Below are 22,149 nucleotides of genomic sequence, written 5' to 3'. Positions count from 1 at the left end.
ATTGTAAAAAGAAGAAGAAAAAGAAGGAACACAGGCAGAAAAGATAAAAATGGATACAAACAAGTACCTATCAATAATAACTTTAAAAGTAAATGTCCTAAATGCTCCAATCAAAATACATTGAGTGGTTGAATAGATAAGAAAACATGACCCATATATATGCTGTCTGTAAGAGACCCACCTCAGAACAATAGACTCACACAGGCTGAAAATGAAGGGATGGAAAAATATCTCTCAGACAAATGGAAATTGGAAAAAAAAGCTGGGGTAGCAATACTATATCTGACAAAATAGACCTCAGAGTGAAGGCCATAACAGGAGATACAGAAGGCCACTTCAAAATACTAAAGGGATTGATACAACAAGAGGATATAACTCTGGTAAACATATATGCACACAATGCAGGAGCACCCAAATACATAAAAAAAAAATACCAAAAAACTTCTGGACCATATTAGGGGAGAGATTGACAGCAATACCATCATAGTAGGAGACTTTAAGACCCCATTAACATCACTGGACAAATCCTCTAGACAAAAAAAATCAGCAAAGAAACAATCCTAAATGACTCAATAGATCAGATGGACTTAAAAGACATCTTCAGAACATTCCACCCCAAAGCTACTGAATATACATTCTTAAGTGCACATGCGATATTTTAAAAAATAGACCACATATTGGGTCACAAAGTCTCCCCAAATTCAAGAAGATTGAAATCATATCAAGCATCTTCTTAGAACACAATGGCATAATATTAGAAATCAACTACAATAAAAACAATAAAATAATTCAAACATTTTGAGGCTGAACAGCATGCTATTAAACAATGACTGGGTTGCCAACAAGACCAAAGAAGAAATTAAAAACATCCTGGAAATGAATAACAATGAAAACACAACAATCCAAAACCTATGGGACACAGTGAAAGCAGTCCTGAGAGGAAAGTTCATTGAATTACAGGCCTACCTCAAAAAAAACAAGAAAAACTGCTAATAAATTATCTAACTCTTCAATTTAAAGAATTAGAGAGTAACAAGAAAAGCCCAGAGTGAGCACAAGAGAGGAGATAATAAAGATCAGAGCAGAAATAAATGAGAGAGAGAGAGAGAGAGAGAGAGAGAGAGAGAGAGAGAGAGAGAGAGAGAGAACAATACAAAAGGTCAATGAAACCAAGAGCTGTTTCTTTGAAAGGATAAACAAGATTGATGAACTGATAACCAGACTCACCAAGAAGCAAAGAGAGAGGACCTAAATAAACAAAATCAGAAACGAAAGAGGCAAAATAACAACTGACCCCAAAGAAATACAAAAGATTGTAAAAAAAAAAAAATACTATGAACAACTCTACTCCAGCAAACTAAACAACCTAGAGTAAATGGGCATATTCCTAGAAAAATACGACCTTCCAAAACTCAATCAAGAAGAATAAAAAAATCTCAACAGGCCGCTAACTATGGAGGAAATTGAAGCAGTCATCAAAAAGCTTCCAGCAAACAAAAGCCCGGAACCAGATGGCTTCACTGGAGAGTTTTACCAAACATTCAAAGAAGACCTAAAACCTATTCTTCTCAGACTATTCCAAAAAATTCAAGAGGAGGGGACATTTCCAAGCTCCTTCTATGAAGTCAGCATTATCCTATTCCCAAAACCAGATAAGGACACTATAAGGAAAGAGAATTACATGCCAATATTCCTCATGAACATAGATGCTAAAATCCTCAACAAAATTCTTGCAAATCGGATCCAGCATTACATTAGAAAGATCATACACCATGACCAAGTGGGATTTATTCCAGGGATTCAAGGCTGATACAATATCTACAAATCAATAAACATGATACATCACATAAAAAATTCAGAGACAAAAATCACAATCATATCAATTGATGCAAAAAAGGCATTTGACAAAATCCAACACCCTTTCCTGGTAAAAACTCTCAGCAAAGTGGGAATAGAGGGATCATACCTCAATATAATAAAAGCCTTACATGACAAACCTACAGGTAGCATCATACTCAATGGACAAAAACTAAAACCATTTCCCCTAAGAACAGGAACAAGACAGGGATGCCCACTTTCACCACTCCTGTTCGACATAGTATTGGAAGTACTAGCCATAGCGATCAGACAAGAAGAAGAAATAAAAGACATACAAATTGGGAAAGAAGAAGTAAAATTGTCATTATTCGCAGATGACATGATATTGTACATAGAAAACCCTAAAGATTCCATTAAAAAACTTCTGGACCTAATAAATAAATTTGGCAATGTAGCAGGATACAAAATTAACACCCAGAAATCTATGGCTTTTTTATACACCAATAATGAACTCACAGAAAGAGAAACTAAAACAACAATCCCATTTACCATTGATACAAAAAAAAATTAAGATACCTAGGAATAAATTTAACCAAGTAGGTAAAGGACCTGTACTCAGAAAATTACAGGAGCTGATAAAAGAGAAAGAGGAAGGCATAAACAAATGGAAGAATATACCTTGTTCATGGATTCGAAGAATCAACATCATTAAAATGTCCATACTACCCAAAGCAATTTATAGATTCAATACAATTCCCATTAAAATACCAAAGGCATACTTCAAAGACCTAGAACAAACTCTCAAAAATTCATCTGGAATAAAAAAAAAAAAGACCCCAAATAGCTGCAGCAATCTTGATAGAAGAACAAATTTGGAGGGATCACAATACCAGATATCAAGCTATACTACAAAGCTACTGTTCTCAAAACTGTCAGGTACTGGCAAAAAAAAACCCCAGACATATAGACTAATGGAACATAACAGAGAACCCAGAGATCAACCTAAGCCATTATGCTCAATTAATATTTGACAAAGGAGGCAAGAGCATACAATGGAATCAAGCCAATCTCTTCAATAAATGGTGTTGGGAAAATTTGACAGATACATGCAAAAAAATGAAACTAGACCACCAACTTACACCATACACAAAAATATACTCAAAATGGATAAAGGACTTAAAGGTAAGCTGGGAAACCACAAATATCCTAGAAGAAGCCATAGGCAGCAAAATAGCAGACATTTGTCATAGCAATATCTTTATCAATATAGCTCCTAAGGACAATGGAAACTAAGGAGAAAGTAAACAAATGGGACTATATCAAAATGAAATGCTCTGCACAGCGAAAGAAACCATCAACAAAACAACAGGAAAGCCCGCTGCATGGGAGAACATATTTGCAAATATTATCTCCAATAAGGGTTTTATCTCCAAAATTTATAGGGAACTCATACAACTTAACAAAAAGAAGATAAACAATCCAATCAAAAATGGGCAAAGGACCTAAATAGACACCTTTCAAAAAAAGACATACAGAAAGCCATGAGACATAATGAAAACATGCTCAGAGTCACTAATCATCTGAGAGATGCAAATCAAAACAACAATGAGGTACTATCTCACACCTGTCAGAATGGCTATCATCAACAAATCAACAAATGACAAGTGCTGGAGAGGATGTGGAGTAAAAGGAACACTCGTGCACTGCTGGTGGGAATGCAGACTGGTGCAGCCACTGTGGAAAACAGTATGGTGTTTCCTCAAAAAATTAAAAATGGAACTTCATTTGAGCCAGTAATCCCACTTCTAGGACTATATCCCAATAAAACATAAACCTGTCAGAAAGGATATATGCACCCCTATGTTCATAGAAGCACAATTTACCATAGCTAAGATTTGGAAATAGGAAACATGCCCATCAGCAGATGAATGGATTAGAAAACTGTGGTACATCTACGCAATGGAATACTACGCTGCTATAAAAAAAAGGAATTCTTACCATTTGCATTATGCTAAGTGGAATAAGTCAGTCATAGAAAGATAAATATTACATGTTCTCATTTGTGGAATATAATGAACAACATAAACTGGTGAACAAAAATAGAGTCATAGAAGCATCAAACAGACTGTCCAACCTATGAGGGAAGGTGGTGGGTAAGGGGATAAGAGATATCAAAGGACTTGTATGCATGCATATGAGCATCACCAATGGACACAGAAGAGGGGAGATGAGGGCATATGCTAGGGGTGGGGCGGCCGGGGAGTCGTCAATGGGGGGAAAAGGAGACTTGTGTAATACTTTAAACCAGTGGTCCGCAAACTCATTAGTCAACAGAGCCAAATATCAACAGTAAAATGATTGAAATTTCTTTTGAGAGCCAAATTTTTTAAACTTAAACTATATAGGTAGGTACATTGTTATTAACTTAATTAGGGTACTCCTAAGGCTTAGGAAGAGCCACACTTAAGGGGCCAAAGAGCTGCATGTGGCTTGCGAGCCGCAGTTTGCCGACTACGGCTTTAAACAATGAAAAATTTAAATAAAAAAATAAAAAATGTAGAAATAAAAGCTCAATCTCTACTGGAAAAAAAATAGAGGATTGGAATTTGAGAGACTTAAGCATTTGACATCATTTAGGCCAGTGGTTCTCAACCTTCCTAATGCCGCAACTCTTTAAATACAGTTCCTCATGTTGTGGTGACCCCCAACCATAAAACTATTTTCGTTGTTACTTCATAACTATAATTTTGCTACTGTTATGAATTGTAATGTAAATATCTGATATGCAGGATGTATTTAGGTGACCCCTGTGAAAGGGTCATTTGACCGCCAAAGGGATCTCGACCACAGGTTGAGAACTGCTGATTTAGGCAATCTTAATGTTTTTCTAGTTTTTAATTCATTTTTCATCAAATTTATTGGGGTGACATTGATTAATAAGATTATATAGTTTCAGACGTACGATTCTACAATACATCATCTGTATATTGTATTGTGTGTTTACCACCCCATGTCAAATCTCCTTCCATCACCATTTATCCTCCAGTTTTTAATTTGAAACAAGAGATTAAAGGAATATGCTACCCAGTGGTGTTACTTGTATATCAGACATGAAGGGCTATAGATAATTTGGTAGTTAAAAGAATATTTGAGCTGAAGTCAAACATGAAAACCAGAAGGCATGGACTTAAGGATGGGATGAGTCCTGGAAGAAGGTGAATATTTTTCTTTTCAAATGATAGCAGTCCCCCTGCAACATAAATGGCTAAGAAAAGCAATTAGTATAACAAGTTTTCAAATGTTGTTTAAAATGATCATAGTTTTTGAAGGAGTCATAAAGGTTTCATTCATTAGAAAGACTATAAACAGCACTTAGATATTTTCAATGCACTTTATGGTCATTATCTAGTAATTAGCAGAAAAAGTTTCTCACTCCAGGGAAATAAATGGAAATGTATTCCCTGCCCTCCTTATCATAGAAAAATCCCCTGTGGATCTGTATTTAGCTTGTATTGGACTTAATTCCTTATTTTTCTCAGTATCTAGTGGAAGTCCTTATGATTTGTACTAGTGTATTTACAGAATGATTTAAAACACGCTTAAGAAGTTAGTATTCAAACACCATTAAATATTTAATACTGAAGGGATATTAAAAGTTAGCTTCTGTTTTATGAGGATGGCTTTCAAGAATACAGCAAAAAGTTATTAAAACTGCAGAACCAAAGCGGCACCAAAGGAAGGGAATCGGAGATTAAAATCATTGTCTCAGAGAAAACAATGACTAATGAAAATGTACTGCTCATTGTCCTGCAAGTGAACACAGAGTCAGACAAGGGGTACTGGGAGTCATAGAAAGGAGAGAAACCCACAAAATCATTAAATCTCACAGCAGCAATAACTATTTGAAGTTAATTTACAGATGAAGAAACGGGGACTAAGAGGGTTTGATTTAATAGTCCAAACAACAGAGTAAGTCAGTGTCAGCACAAAGATTCCAAGTTTATCTGATTCCAAACAGCTATCCTCCTGTTGCCACTGCATCATCTCTGCCCTTTCTTAGGTGCCCGAACAGTGTCTAAGCTGGGTCATGCTCTAGGGATTCTGTCTCCAGAAGGAGCTGGCATGTCTTCCTATGCCTTTAGTGTAAGCTTCAAAACAAGTATGTTTCAAAGTGAGTGAAGTCATAGGATAAAAAGGGAAAACCAGAGTTATATTGCTGTTGAAAATTCTGCTTTGTGGCAGTGCCTCACGATTTGCCTGCATATTGTCTTGTGTTATTTATACACAGACTGGAAAATGGGGGCATATTCACACAGAAAACTGGCATGTTATATGGAGCTTCAGAAATGATTAGCCAGCTGCCAAGAGCAATTCACATCTATTAATTCTTGAAGTACCTCAAACATGGCTTAACACTTATGCTGTCTTTGTAGATTCATGCTCATGCCATGTATCCAAGGGGATATTCTGATGGATTGATCAGAGCTCAGATTTATATAGCTACCATTTTTCAGTGTATTGAAAGCTGCTAAGTATTGGAATCAGCTGTACTGACTTCACCCTTTTAGGGAAGTATATTGAATTGGATTCTTTGAGATACTTGTGTTCCAGACAATGAAAGGACCAAATATAAACTGCCGGGAGCCGGTCCATCCTTGCTGTTTCAAGGGACCTGGCATATATGGCATACTTTTCTTAGTATGTTTGCTCACCTTCTTGGCGCTGTGTTTTAACCAAGGTCACCTCTCCGAGAAAGGTTGTTTCCCCATGTAGGAATTTTTCCCTGAAGTAAGGGAGGGGATGCCTCTCCTAGAAAGGTTGTTTCCCCAGGTAGGAATTTTTCCCTGAAGTCAGGGAGGGGATGAAACTCCTTAACTAAGTGCCAGGTGGGTAGTTAATCACTACAAACAATCATGCTTAAGCTACATAATCTTTACTTCCTGGAATGGAGATAAGAAACGCCCTAACCTTTGTAATAGAGATTGATAGGATTGAATCAACTGGTATAAATACAGATGTAACCAGACAGAGAGACAGAACTTAGAACACAGAACTTCAGAGACAGGGCTTGGAAGACAGGACCAAGAGAGACAGAGCCTAGGCACAGAACCTACACAGAACGTTCTCTAGGGACAGAAGAACTTCGCTGGCGAGAGCATGCCGGAGGATCCTGGACAGGGACTGGCCTCGGGAGCCTGGAGGCGGAGCCTGGCGAGAGAGCATGGCAGGGGATCCTGGACTGAACCTGACTGTGGAGATTGGCAGGAGAGCCTGACTAGAACCTGGTGACTGGACCTGCCTGGAGAACCTGGACAGAACCTGGCTGGAGATCCTAAGCAGAACCTCTCTGGAGATCCTAACCAGAACTTCGCTGGAGATCCTGAACAGAACTTGGCTGGAGATCCTGGCTAGAGATCCTGGCTAGGCTGCTGATCAACTGAACACTGTCTCCGTGTCCTTCCTTCTTCGCCGACTCTGTCCACACCTTTGGGGACCCCTGGACCCGCTGGGGTTGGACCCCGGCAATAAACCATGCCTGACAAGTAAAGAAAAGATGGAGATCAATAGCTTGTTAAAACGACTTTGATGCAAGCTATTATATTTTTTTAAAAAAATTATAGAATAATTGAGCTTTGTCACCATCACTGGACAACATTTTTATATCTTTTCATCATTTAGAGCATATATGTTATTATTATTATTTTAAATTGAACCGTTTTCACCATTGAAATGATTTCTAGTTCAATATTTAAATGTACTCAGCATAGATTGATCTTGGATTCACTGCTTTAATATTCGGAAACAGTGAACCTTTAATCAATCACTTAATATTTATTCAGATCATGTTAATAGCCTCGGTTCTTTTCCTACTAGTTTGCTTGTTAAAAACAGTAGACTTCAGGTGTATGCTACATGCAACTCAGAAGCATGTCTTCATGTTCATTGAATGGAAGAGGCTATAACAGAGGGTAGCTTTGTTTCCCTGAAGAAGTCTGCCATGTAGTTGAGTACATCAAACACATTAAACTAACTTTCAGAATTTTTAACCCACGAGACAATGCACAAGGAGAATGCACGTTTATTAGTCATAAGGTTTGGAAAAAGGAGCAATTTCCATTTTTAAAATTTTATCTTCTCTTATTCTAAATTAATGTAGTTTTAACCTAGGACTCTTGAAGACCACTCACTAGTGAGGATTTTTGATAAATTTAGGATCCATGCAAAAGGTATATTGATAATTATTTAAACTGAATTAAGGCCTTTGAACTCTTTGACATGCTTCATAGAAAATCCCAAAACAACTAACTCAGAAGTTCACTCATATTTTCAGGGGAACGTGTGCATTGGTTTCTATGTGTGTGATCCAGTTTGGAAAGAGTGTGGTGTGTAACCTCTAAACTTTCTGTGTTTTTCTGTTAATTGTCTGTTACCATTACATTGATAAAAACAAGAAATAGAAGGAAAGTAGTTATTCAATACATTTACTATGCATTTATTTTTTGCAGTGTACATACATAATTAAATGTTATTACATGGTGATTATCAAAGAATGAAAGCATTTTCTTGGACACATGAATTTAAAATATTTCATCCAGAATTGAAATATACTTGGTAGATACAGCCCTAATCTGAAAACCCCAGTTATTCACTGTAAATAATAGTCTGGCTACTTCTGAACTGTTTTTTACAGTGTTTGTCATTAGGTGGATGTGGTTTTCTTCTATGATTGTCTGGTTTATTTATATTACACCATCAAAATGCAAGCACAGTTTCAGAAGGTGATATGCATCATGCATATAACCCAGTTCCTCCTTAACACATTTTATAGCATGTGCATCAAACTTATTTCAAAGTAGCTTAGCTCTTCACTGACTCCACTGAGAAATTATCATATAAAAGGTGAAAGAGCACAAGACAGACAAAAGAATCATGGGTCACGTGAACCACCTTATATTTTCAAGTTGCTAAGGGGCCAGGCAGCCTTGTCAAACTGGCAGTTGCCCTGGAAATGGTCTCTATTCAGCCCTTTGTATATTTTATGCTTATTTTAGAGGCTCAAAAGAGCTGGGTTTATTTGGTAGAATACAATTTATATTTTAGTCTCCTGTGTTTAATTTTACATTTTCCAAAGTGCACTAAATTTAATAAATCTAAGGTAACAGTTCTCCAGTGACTAGAGGCAATTGTCAACACAACATGCTATTTCTGATTTGTTCAGAGGTTGTGGCACCAATGTCTAGAAGCATGACATTGGGGATATGTAGGATGTCCCAAAATATGTATACACATACTTTGAATAATTATAATGGCAGTGTTTATTAAAATACATTTTATTTTCAAAGTTAAGCTATCAGCTATTAAAGTGTATATACATTTTTGGAACACCCTTTATATACACAGTATTCAAAAAGGGTTTCTGTTGCTAGCAAATGGTATGCAATTGAAAATTAAATTATTTGATTTTGTTTTAAATATAAAGCTTGAAAAACTACAATAAAACATTTAGAAATTGAAGGCCAACGACTAAGGATACCAATAGAAATACACAAAAATATATCAATAAATAAATGTTCAGATAGCTCTATTATATGAATGCCTGAATTTTGCTCTGCAAAAAAATATAAGTATACTACTTGAAACAGTATGCACTTTATACAGAACAAAAGCCTTTAAAAGTGACCCATACCACAGCTTTCAAACAAATTTGGAAAAAAAAAGTTGAGAAATTTCTTTTGTATTCATGTAGAGAAGTATCTAGAACAATATTCATATCAGATCTTTTCAGTGTGATGTCAAAGTTTATCTTTAAAGATATTTTTAAATCCTTAATAAAATAAAATAAATTTTGTGCAATCTACTAGATAAATATTGTTCCTAGGAATAAGAAATGGTAGTCTCCCTTCCTCTCTGAAATCAATAAAAATATATTGAAAAAAATAAAGCTCAGCCTGGTTGAGCATCGACCCATGAACCAGAAGGTCACAGTTGAATTCCAGGTCAGGACACATGCCAGAATTGCAGGATTGATAGCCAGTGGGGGGCATGCAGGAGGCAGCTGATCGATGATTCATTGATGTTTCTCTCTCTCTCTCTCTCTCTCTCTCTCTCTCTTTTTCCCTTCCTCTCTGAAATCAATAAAAATATAGTTTTTAAAAATTGTAAGATATCATTAGGGGCCTTTTACCAAATGGTATTTACATAATGGCCTTTACACTCATGTGATCAGTTTCAGTAATAAGGATTTGCTTTATTCTACCTGAAATCCAAATATTTTATATAATTATCTTAGCAATTTGCAAAGGGACAACTACTTGGCTTGCAAACTGCCCCACTGCTTTTGATTCAGAGTTGAATCTTGAAATCCAATTTGAATATAATAGCAAAATACACAAACACACACACACACAGGCACATCCATCCATAAGAAGATGAATATTTGACATCCAGCTTCTTTTTTTTTCTTTAGTAATTCTGGTGGTGCCTAAAACATTGGAAAACTCTCAATTCTAGTGGTTTGCACAGTCTGAATAAGTAAAATAGCACATCTCTTCAGTATTTGCAGGCTGGAAAAATAAATAATTCTCAATATTAACTATTTAAAATAGCTTTTTAATTGCCTTTTCTTTCTTTGTTTAGGCGATATTTCTTATTTTTAATTTGTTTTCCTGAAAGCTAACTTTCTATAGTTTAGAAAAGATTTTTTTCTTGAAGACAATATCCCAAAGGCTTTGAAGTTATTATTTTTCTTTATTCCCATATTTTAGCCTACTTAGCTAATTAAGCTATCTGTACTCTCTACATAACAAAAAATAAATAAATGAATAATTATCAATAAGTTTGCAATAATGTCTTAATACTTTTGCCATCCTCTCTTGCCTTAGGAGGGCACTAGGTATGGAAGAACAAAGCCACAGACATTGTTCAACCTTTTATTTGTACCATGGGGGGAGAAAAGCAATGTTTTAATTTTTATACACTTCTCAAATACTTACAGCATCCTCGACTGTAAAATTCAATGTAGTATCACACAAAGTAACCTTTTTTCTCTGTGGGCATTGCCTGTAGAGCAAGGCAAAACTCGTTGAGAAGCAAAAGGAAACCTTGGAATCATTTTTTAGAGTAAAAAAGCACTTGGTCACTAATACTTACCATCGAACACATTTCCAAAGATAGTAGGTCAGTGCAGTAAAGTGCCTCACGTTATTTTCACAGGAGCCTATTCTTCTGGGTAGATTTCAGCTCTCCTGCAAAGCTTCCAGGTTGCTCACAGGCACTGTGCTTTGTCATCACTCTTTGCTTCTGAATTAGGTGGACTTGGACAGCTTTGGTCTATTGTAGCCCCAAATACTTTATTCATACAAGTATCACATAATGTTTTAATTTTTTGGAGAAGTTATGTATTTGGAATGCCAAGGTCAAAAAAAATCCCTAAGAGAAATAATTTCTTTTAGAAGTCTGATTATTTGTATTTTTATAGCTTTAAGAAAGACTTTTCGTTCAATAGACCTGGTCTTTTACACTTTCCTAGACTCTGTGAACATAATGTTTCTTTAAATAAATCTTTAGCCATACAAAAGAAAATATTTAAGCACAAAATAAATTAAATATCTCAAAAATTTTCAATGTAATATTAAAATTGGATCAGTAAAGTAGTAATGAGTAGTAATTTACACTTTCACATTGGGGCTGTCTTAATGATATCTCACAGTAATCCTTAAAGCATGTCAGTTAAGTGGACACATTCAAAATAAGATATTCTCTTTTCAAAGGGGCTTTGGCCCTAGCCGGTTTGGCTCAGTGGATAGAGTGTCAGCCTGCAGACTCAAGGGTCCCTGGTTCGATTTGGTCAAGGGCATGTACCTTGGTTGCGGGCACATCCCCAGTGGGGAGTGTGCAGGAGGCAGCTGATGGATGTTTCTAACTCTCTATCCCTCTCCCTTCCTCTCTGTAAAAAAATCAATGAAATATATTTAAAAAATAAAAAAATAAAAAAAATAAAGGGGCTTTGTTTTGGTGATCATGCAGAGAGTTGTTGGACAATAATGTCTTAGAATCTCTCTCTCATAGAAATAAAAAAAAAAATAAAGTCAAGGATGCATTTTTTACCCTCATAATTGGCCAATTTAGTAATGTATTAATAATTGATTGCTATCTTATTATCTGGAACTGATAGTTTCTCCAACTTTCCACACAAGTTTCTGTCAATACTTTCCATACATAATTTTTGAAAATAGCGCAAGAATTTTTGAGCAAATGGAAGGGGTGCTTTCATTCAGGAATGCGTCAGTGTTAAATGATTAACACTAGATTGCCCAAGGAAGTCATTTTGACTGCTTTTTAATTTCAATTAGAAAAACAATTATGTATATAAGGATACAATGTCTTAGAATTTTGTGACTTTTTGTACAACATATAAATGTGTGTATTAATAATTGTAGTTACCTCCCCCTCCTTCATTTCCGGTATATATATATATATGTGTGTTATACCTATATTGCCCAAAAGCAGTCATTTTGACTGCTTGGGAAATTTTAAATAATCAAATGACTCTTATTATTGAATTGAGTAAATTTCTTATATGACCAGTTTGGCTCTGTATTAAAATAATAGTTTTCATTTTTTTTTATTACCGTCACATGATAACATACAAGTACATGATAAATTGTCGATACTTGATAAGTTGCAGTTGCTCAATAAGCTAAACTAGTACTTGTTATTCGAATCTTTATGCAGTGATACTTGTTCTAATAAGTTGTTTATTTTATTTCTTTTGCGCCCTAAATTCATGAAAGAAATGTCGAATAGAAGTGAGTTATTGGAAAAGCTAAGGAACGTAAGTGAAGAGTGCTCCGGTATTATTCTTTCACAATGCAGTCATTTTGACTGCTTTTGGGCAATATAGGTATATACTGAATTTCAGTCTTCCTAGTGTTAATTCACTCAAGTTTCCAGCCATGATCTGTCCTAATGACCACCAGAAAGAATCATGTTAGCAAAGGCCATGATTATATGCTACTCATTTCATTTTTTTCCCCAACATAATTCAGGAAAAAAATGATACAAGATTTCTGCTTATTTAGCAAATGTAATGCCTGTTCTAAGTGCTTTGTAAGTATTTAACTCTCAGCATTCATACATAATATATTCCATTGTAATGCCAACTACACAGATGTACATTATGAGCCACAAAGAGGCAAGTCTTATGCCCAGAATCCCTCAGATAATTGGATTTGGACCCAGGAGTCTAAGTACCTGTACCTTGTGGTGCCATGCTGTACCTCCTAATGACTACTTCTGAAAAATCTACCTTCAGGAGTGTGTGTATGTGTCTGTACAGCTTGATAATTTTAGTAAATCAGGACTTACCCACCTTTGTTTTAAAGTTATATTAAGTGTATTGGGATTTGGGAACATAAGAGAGGTGATTTCCCATCATAATCAGTAAGTTCAAGGGTGCTGAGATTTTACTACTACCATAGGTCCTGCTTTTGCTCCATTTCTCTCATTCTTTCATCCTACTCTTTCTCTAGAGATCTGCTTCTCTCCTTTGCTCTCCTTAATCCAAAAAGGTGTCATTTCCCCTCTTCACTTTCTGCTGATGACTTTGAAGTCTCTCTTGTTCAGCAAAAACAACAAGAGAATTAGAAGAGAATTTCTACATGCTCCCACTACTACATCTTTCAAGCTACCTGTGCTGGTAGCAGTAGGCCCTATCTTTCTTAATATTACTACTTATGGACTCCCCTTTTACCTATGTAAGGCCAGCCCTGGGCCTTCAACCCCTCCCTCTCTCAACTCAGAGATATATCTTCAGCAATTATCTCCCCTCCATCAGCTTACAGAAATATTGCACTATAATCCCATCATTGAAAAACACTCCCTTGGCCCTACATTCTCTTCCAGTTACTTCCTCATCTCTCCATCATTGTCTGCTATGTAGCTATCAATGCCTTATAGGAAAAGGCCACCAGGAAAAGACCTGTAGTTCACCAAAATAGTTCAATTACTCAATGCAACAAAGAAGAGAAATGCAGAATTGTGGGACATCTCAGTAAGAGGGTGTTAGGCAAGACTTAGAGCTTGCATTATATAATTGGGGGAGAGTTTCAAGAAAACAGAGCCTTCTATGAAGTAGCTGTTGTAGGAAAATTCTCAGTGTGAGTATCTTAATCTTATCTAGAAGGAATAATGAATAAAGCCAAGGTAAAATCATTGAGTACATTATACACGTTGATATGTAATCAGGGGCTAAGAGATAATTTAAGCTTCCTTGGTGATATATTTAAAGATATTAGTAGTAGTAATTGCATATAAAATTGTAATTACGACTTATCTTTTGCCAGCTAGAAAAGCAGATAAAGTATGGGATCCCTCCCCCCCATTTCATTTTATTTTTTTAGAATATACTTTGTCAATTTTATTCTCTGATTAAATATAAGCACTTAAATTTCTTAAAATATTTAATATAAAAATGTTTAACTCATACACTCCAACTTTGTAGAGGTGTTTGACAACAAAAACTTGAATACCTACTTAACAATGGCTCAAACGAGACATTTATTATATTATTAACAAGTACAATGAATGATAAATAAACCACTGAAAAATCACATCAACATTGTTGCTATATCACCTATAGTTCCACTGTCAACATTTTCTAAAGAAAATTTCTGATCTTTAATAAATACATAGATTTCCAGTAAGTGAATCGATACCAATCCAATAAGAAAATCTATGTCATTCACATCATGGGATAAAAAGTGGTAATGTTCTTTACAAATTTTATAGACAGTTATTTGAAAAACCAATGGTTTATATGAAAATTAGCTGGTGCCAACTCATACTCTATTGGTGACTATAAAGCATCTCTTAACTTTTATAACAAAAAATATACTGTCATATGGAAAAAGGAACTAGAGCTTAGCAGCAGCTTGGTGATCACCATAGAAACTATATCCACGCCTGCATTGTCCGCATTAGCATTGCCATGTGCAAGTCTCTTACTATGTTTTATTTAATCTTTTCTAACTTATCGTGGCAACAAAGATAATGCTATCTCTACTTAATATTCTGTTTCTACCATAATCACAGATGCCTTTTGTTATTCACTGAATAGATAAAAAGGATTTCGCTTTGTGGTCTGGGGGAGGCTAAATTGGCCTTCAGGCTGTAGCTTCAGAAAATTGCAAAGCGTGCCTTGTAATTCTGAAAGTAGGTGTATTGCATTTATATATCTTTATTTTTTTAATCTGAAATTAATTTTTAATTCACTTTTAAAATTTCGGATCTTGCCATTTTTTAAAAATGTTATCATTTTTAGCTTAGTTATCTTAGAGATTTCCATATCGCCATATAGATATACCACATTAAGTTTCATTATATTTTTAAAACTTTATTTTATTGTTGACACCATTCTTCCCCCCATTCCTTTCCCCGCCCCTTTGCCCACCTCCACCAGGCCCCACCCCACCCTCGCCCTCTGGCTATCACCACACTGTTGTCCATGTCTGTGGGTTATGTATATATGTTCTTTGGCTAATCCCTTCACCTTCTTTCATCAGTCCTCCCCACACCACTCCCCTCTGACAGCTATCAGTCTGTTCCATGTATCTATGCCTCTGTTTCTATTGTTCATTAGATTCCACATGTGAGATCTATGGTATTTGTGTTTCTCTGATTGGCTTATTTCACTTAGCATAATAATATTAGGTTGAAAAAGAAAAGTCAAGGAAACAAAGGATAAGAAAGATATAATTAGGAGAACCAAGATGGCGGCATAGGTTAACGCAGGAGTTTGCTGCTTTGAACAACTACTTCAAAAGTGAAACCAAAAAACGGAAGGGACATCACCCAGAACCACAGGAACACTGGCTGAGTGGAAGTCCTACAACTAGGAGGAAAGAGAAACGCACACGGACACTCAGAGGAGGCGCAGTGCTGAAGTCAAATTCTGAGGTGCGGAGTGCGCGGAGCGGGCTGGCGGCGGAGGGCGTGGTTGACGTTTTCAATCGGGAGGGAGTCGCAGACTCTGAGCTCCAGATCCGGGCGAGTCTTTAGGGACCCAGACTCAAACGGGAGAAGCGGGACTGTCTGGCTTCGGTCAGAGCGAGTGCAGCTTTCTCTCCCAGCTTTGCAGCGGGTGCTGGGACTCAGAGAGGCAGAGCCCCTGGGGACAGGCCTGAGAGCCGCCATAACTGCTCTCTCCGGCCCACCCTCTTGATCCTGTTCGACCCGCCCTGCCCAAGCCCTGCACAGAGGCATTTGCCGGATAGCCTCAGGCAAAGGCTAGATTAGCACCTCCCTAGAGGACAGAAGTTCTCTCACTGCTGACACAGCTGATTCTCATAGCCACTTGGCCTGGAGGTCAAACCCTCCCTGGAATTAGCTACAACAATCAAGATTTAACTATAAGACTGCGAACAAAGACCACTAGGGAGTGCACCAAGAAAGCATAACAAAATGCGGAGACAAAGAAACAGGACAAAATTGTCAATGGAAGAGATAGAGTTCAGAACCACACTTTTAAGGTCTCTCAAGAACTGTTTAGAAGCTGCCGATAAACTTAATGAGATCTACACGAAAACTAATAAGACCCTCGATCTTATATTGGGGAACCAACTAGAAATTAAGCATACACGGACTGAAATAACGAATATTATACAGACGCCCGACAGCAGACCAGAGGAGCGCAAGAATCAAGTCAATGATTTGAAATGCGAGGAAGCAAAAAACATCCAACCGGAAAAGCAAAATGAAAAAAGAATCCAAAAATGCGAGGATAGTGTAAGGAGCCTCTGGGACAGCTTCAAGCATACCAACATCAGAATTATAGGGGTGCCAGAAGATGAGAGAGAGCAAGATATTGAAAACCTATTTGAAGAAATAATGACAGAAAACTTCCCCCACCTGGTGAAAGAAATGGACTTACAGGTCCAAGAAGCGCGGAGAACCCCAAACAAAAGGAATCCAAAGAGGACCACACCAAGACACATCATCATTAAAATGCCAAGAGCAAAAGATAAAGAGAGAATCTTAAAAACAGCAAGAGAAAGAAACTCAGTTACCTACAAGGGAATACCCATACGACTGTCAGCTGATTTCTCAACAGAAACTTTGCAGGCCAGAAGGGAGTGGCAAGAAATATTCAAAGTGATGAATACCAAGAACCTACAACCAAGATTACTTTATCCAGCAAAGCTATCATTCAGAATTGAAGGTCAGATAAAGAGCTTCACAGATAAGGAAAAGCTAAAGGAGTTCATCACCACCAAACCAGGATTATATGAAATGCTGAAAGGTATCCTTTAAGAAGAGGAAGAGGAAGAAAAAGGTAAAGATACAAATTATGAACAACAAATATGCATCTATCAACAAGTGAATCTAAGAATCAAGTGAATAAATAATCTGATGAACAGAATGAACTGGTGATTATAATAGAATCAGGGACATAGAAAGGGAATGGACTGACTATTCTTGGGGGGGAAAGGGGTGTGGGAGATGTGGGAAGAGACTGGACAAAAATCGTGCACCTATGGATGAGGACAGTGGGTGGGGAGTGAGGGCGGAGGGTGGGGCGGGAACTGGGAGGAGGGGAGTTATGGGGGGGAAAAAAGAGGAACAAATGTAATAATCTGAACAATAAAGATTTAATTAAAAAAAAAAAGAAAGATATAATTAGTATGACATTTGTTTTTGTCTTTTTTGGGGGAAGATAGTACATATATTCTTGTCATGCAAAAACTATCTCTGGAAGAATTCCCAAGAAATTACTACTGGCTGCCTGTGGTGAAAAGAAAGGAATTCAGGAATTCCAAGCATGAGTTTATATTTTTTATTGTTTGATTTTTTAACAAATGCATGGGTGACATTTAAAATAATATCAGAATACTGCTAAAATAAAATTTAAGATAAAAAAAAGGATGGACACATTAATTTGGAGAATATTTCTCAGTTTGTTTTACACTGAGTCTTCCATTAGAAACATGATACATATCAGTGCATCATATCAAAATGCATTTGATAATAGTCTGTCCTAGTTTTAGTTAGTGATCAGGTCATTTGCTAATTAAGGCAATATCTGGCCAGACTTCTCCACTTTAAGACTCTTATTTTCCCTTTGTAATATGTTGTGAGAAGAAATCTTGAGGCTATGTAAGTAATAGATTTATCATCATCAAACATACACAGTATTAATATCACTGCTTAACTTCCTGGCTTCATTATTCCTTCAGTATTTATTTGTTATTCTATTGTAAGAAAGTACTTTTATTCCTAATTTAATTTTTATATTCATTTATGCCAGCATGAATTCATGGATTTTTTAATTCAGTAGCTATAATTCATACTATTAGTACTTATTTTAATATTTCAATTGCAAAAGACAATTTGAAGTGCTTCAAAATCACTGATGATTATAAGTACATCCTTGTCCAATGTAGAGAGCAGTTGAGTCCATGGAGAGTTTTAGCATTACCATATAAAGAATATTATTTACTGGCCTCCATGGTGGAGAACCTGATAGAGGTGCCTATTTGCACTCTCCTGTAGTAACTAACCCTCGGCATTTTAGATGATGACCATCATTCAAAGATGGGAGTCAAATGAGACAGTGAAAGATTCTACTTAATTTTTAAGTAAAACATCACAATGAGTAAACTATTTTAGATCTCCTTGTTCCTTATGCTTTTGCAGATTATATCTTTTTTAAAAAAAAAATCTATGTCACAGCCTAGGTAACTTTTTCAACCTATCTTCCAGTTTACCAAGTCTCTCTCATTCAGTGTCAAATGCAGTACACATTCTCTCCGCTGAAAGTTTAGCTTCAAAGAATACATTAGTCATTTTTAAATGTACAATTTGGGTCTTTTACAAATATACCCCTATCACTGATAACCTCTATTATAACTATAAACCTACTTTCCCTAGCCTCTATATGCTTTCTCTTTTTATGTTTTTGATAATTACATTTTGTGAAAATGCTTGGGGTTTCCGTGAATCATCTTGTATTTCATGATTTTAGCTGTTCATTCATGTTTGAATGACAATAACCTGGGAGCTAGTGGGACAGCTATAGCCTCAAATGGTGTCAGTACCTTTGGGTCCTGGCTTCGCAGAGGTCCCACTGTCTTCCATAGGAGTGCCACTGGGTTGACGGTTGTCCATAGCGCAACTTCTGGGGCCCTGTTGGTTTACATTCACTTCCATGGTATCTGCTTTTTCTCTTTTTACAATTATTTTATTTCTTTTGCAAAGTGTAAAGCTGGTTGGGCTTTTCCTTACCCTCTTTTGAGTCAACAATGTAGTAAAAGGTATAGGAATCTACTGAGAGGATGACCCTCAGAATAGCTAGTCTGCCATATTGCTATGATACTGTCCATTCCTGGAACAATGAACCCTCTCACAGATAACAAGCGACAGATTAGAACATAGTGATGAAACGTCTGATTACTGGCAGGGTGAATATTTCAGTTTTCTCAATACTTTGAAACACCAAATTTAATGCCATTTTCCCAGTTAGATTTATTTTAAAGAATAAAGAAGTCCCACATTCGTTGCCAGGAAGTGAAAGTCGAATTATGATTGGAGAGTCTGATTTTGAAATGTTTCAACTCCCTTCTTATCCTCCCAAACCAGAATACCATTTTTTTGAGGGTCTACAATAATAGAAAATATAACGAGCAAAATATTTTAAGGTTTTCTTTTTCTGCTTTCATCTCTACCACTTACTTCATATGTTTCCTTGAATAATTTAGTCATTCCACAAAAATCATAGTGTTCACACTACAAAAAAATACAGCATGAAGTAGTTAGAAAATCATATAATTTTCCTGCTTATAAAAATTTAAACCATTTGCATAATTGCATTATAAAATGCAATAAAAATGTAAAAGTTGACATTTTGAGTGTAAGTATGCTGTACTTCTCAACATTTTCAGTAGTTATATAGTTATTAATGTTATTTTATAATGCTTGTTCACGAGATTCACATAACTAATAGCTAAAGTGGAGTTGAAGTCTAATACTCATTTATGAACAGGCGATCACTGACAAATCAGCACTAACCTGTGTATATTAATCTCCAATAGCTTCTTCACTTATAAAACCCTACGATAAGCTGCTGTGAGATACTGGAAGTGCTTGCAGGTCATCCAAACAAGAGTACAAGACAGCTTTCACGCGAAGTCAATATTGTACTAATTCTTCAGAGCGTATAAATTATTAACTACACATACACCACTCGTGACTGACAGAATTATTGAAGTCTCTAGAACCTCATTTTCTCTATTTCCTCGGGATATTTGGGGATCTCCTTTAACTTGTCCTCATTATTGCCATTTAATAGTCTTCTCTATTCCAGTGTGCTTGAGATTTGCAATGAGGCTGGGTCTTCAAAGGCTGTTCCCTCCCCCTCAGTCATCTGAGCAGGAAAGAACTGAACATTGTTTGTAATCTTGTCCATGCTGAGAGCCTTCATTCTTAATAGTGTGGACTAGACTCCAACCCTTTAAAGACCCGATAAAATGACTGTTTTTAGATAGTGTTTTCAATTAATTATGCCAATTGTCTCTTAAAATATTCCTTCCCAACTGTATGCTTTTCCCCCCTTCTTAATGCCTATTTCCCCAAACAGAAATCATCTGTTTACCAAATAACAATAAATAAGGGCTGGGCAATGGTAGGTTTACACTAGTGAGTATGTGAAACATTGAGATAATAAAGCTGCAAACCTATTTTTGCCCACCCCTTTATAAATAACCTTATTATATGATTTCCATAATTTTCCAATATAAAGCCTTACATTTTTACAGTGATTTACAGTTTGCACAGCACTTGACTTAATCATCTCACAAGCCTATGAAACAAATAGGATAGTAGTTAACTCAATTTTCATCATGAAGCCATAAAGTTTCAGAGAACTAGAATGGCATCCAGGGCAGAGCAAAAGCGTCTGAACTTGGCTTCTGACCCAGATTCATGACCACAGATGAAGGGTACTTCCTAGTACTGATGGTCAAAAGGCCAAAGCCTGGTGACACCCCACCACTGATAGTTCACACTCCATATTGTGTTAATAATGAGATCGTATACACACAATTAAAAAAAAAAAATGAGGCAATTTTCCAGATAGTTCAGCTAAAGGCTCTCCCCTTAGCACCCAAATCCTTCTTATTTAAATTAAATTAGATTCATAAAGCAAATAAAATATTGCTCCCTTCAGTTATTATCAAATTTTCTGGTCTTGCTGCCTAACAGGCACTTGCTAAATGACAATATGCTGGCATTCACGAGGAAATATATTAGACAATTTTTAAGGTCACTTCAAACATACTTCTCAATGCTCCCCAATCACACACACAAAAATATACAAACAGGCACATGTCCTTTTCGGTTAAACTGAGTCACTACAAGTTAGCATAACAATGAAAAAGTGTCAGCATATCACACACATATGGCTTGATCTGTGGAAGTTCCCTTTCTTGGTAAAATTTAGTTTTTATATTCGTTATGCTGGCTTAAAATTATGCCCCAAACTCCCATTTTGCTTAAGGGATTATCCCACTCCTCTGAAACAATTTCAATTACACTCAGAATGTGAATGCTGTTACAACTTTCTTGCTCTTTTGATTATGATGATGATTAGTCAGCTAACATTGTATGTTTCCCTTGCCAAACTTTCAGACATCATCATATATATATATATATATATATATATATATATATATATATATACATACATACACACACACACACAATATACATTATCGTTATTAATAACTTTAAAATAATTTACTATATACTTAAGATCAAATAAACACCACAGACTAACAGAAAGTAAGATTCCTTATCTATTGTCATTTACATTGCATGTAACCCAAAATAGTTAAGAGTAAGTTAAAGCTTTCTTTCACTCAAATTTAATAAGATCAACCGTAAATAAACCTTTAAATAGTGTTTCAGAAACAATTAGGGTAACAAAGACAGATTGTAAGTCAATAGATCTCATAGTAAAATTGAAAATTTGAAGATTATTTACAACTAGTGGTTATAAACTAAAATATTTAAACTAGATGGTTTTTGCCAATTGCAGTATATTTACCTTAACTTATTTTTGGCTTCTTTAGATTTTACATTTGAGGTAATGCTAAGTCTATTTGCATGTAAGATTCTTTGGGCATGTGGGCCATTGCACAACTATCACTCATACCTGGTATAACTACACCACTTACGTGAGAATAATTGCCGAAGGCTGCTCATCATCCAGTGTAGTAAATGTAATTGTGCATGAAGTTAAAATAATTTAAAACATTTTCAGAAGGCAGAGTGAAAAGG

The sequence above is a fragment of the Myotis daubentonii genome, chromosome 8, assembly GCF_963259705.1.
Source record: "Myotis daubentonii chromosome 8, mMyoDau2.1, whole genome shotgun sequence".
NCBI classification, from domain to species: domain Eukaryota; kingdom Metazoa; phylum Chordata; class Mammalia; order Chiroptera; family Vespertilionidae; genus Myotis; species Myotis daubentonii.
This window is presented reverse-complemented; position numbering follows the sequence as displayed.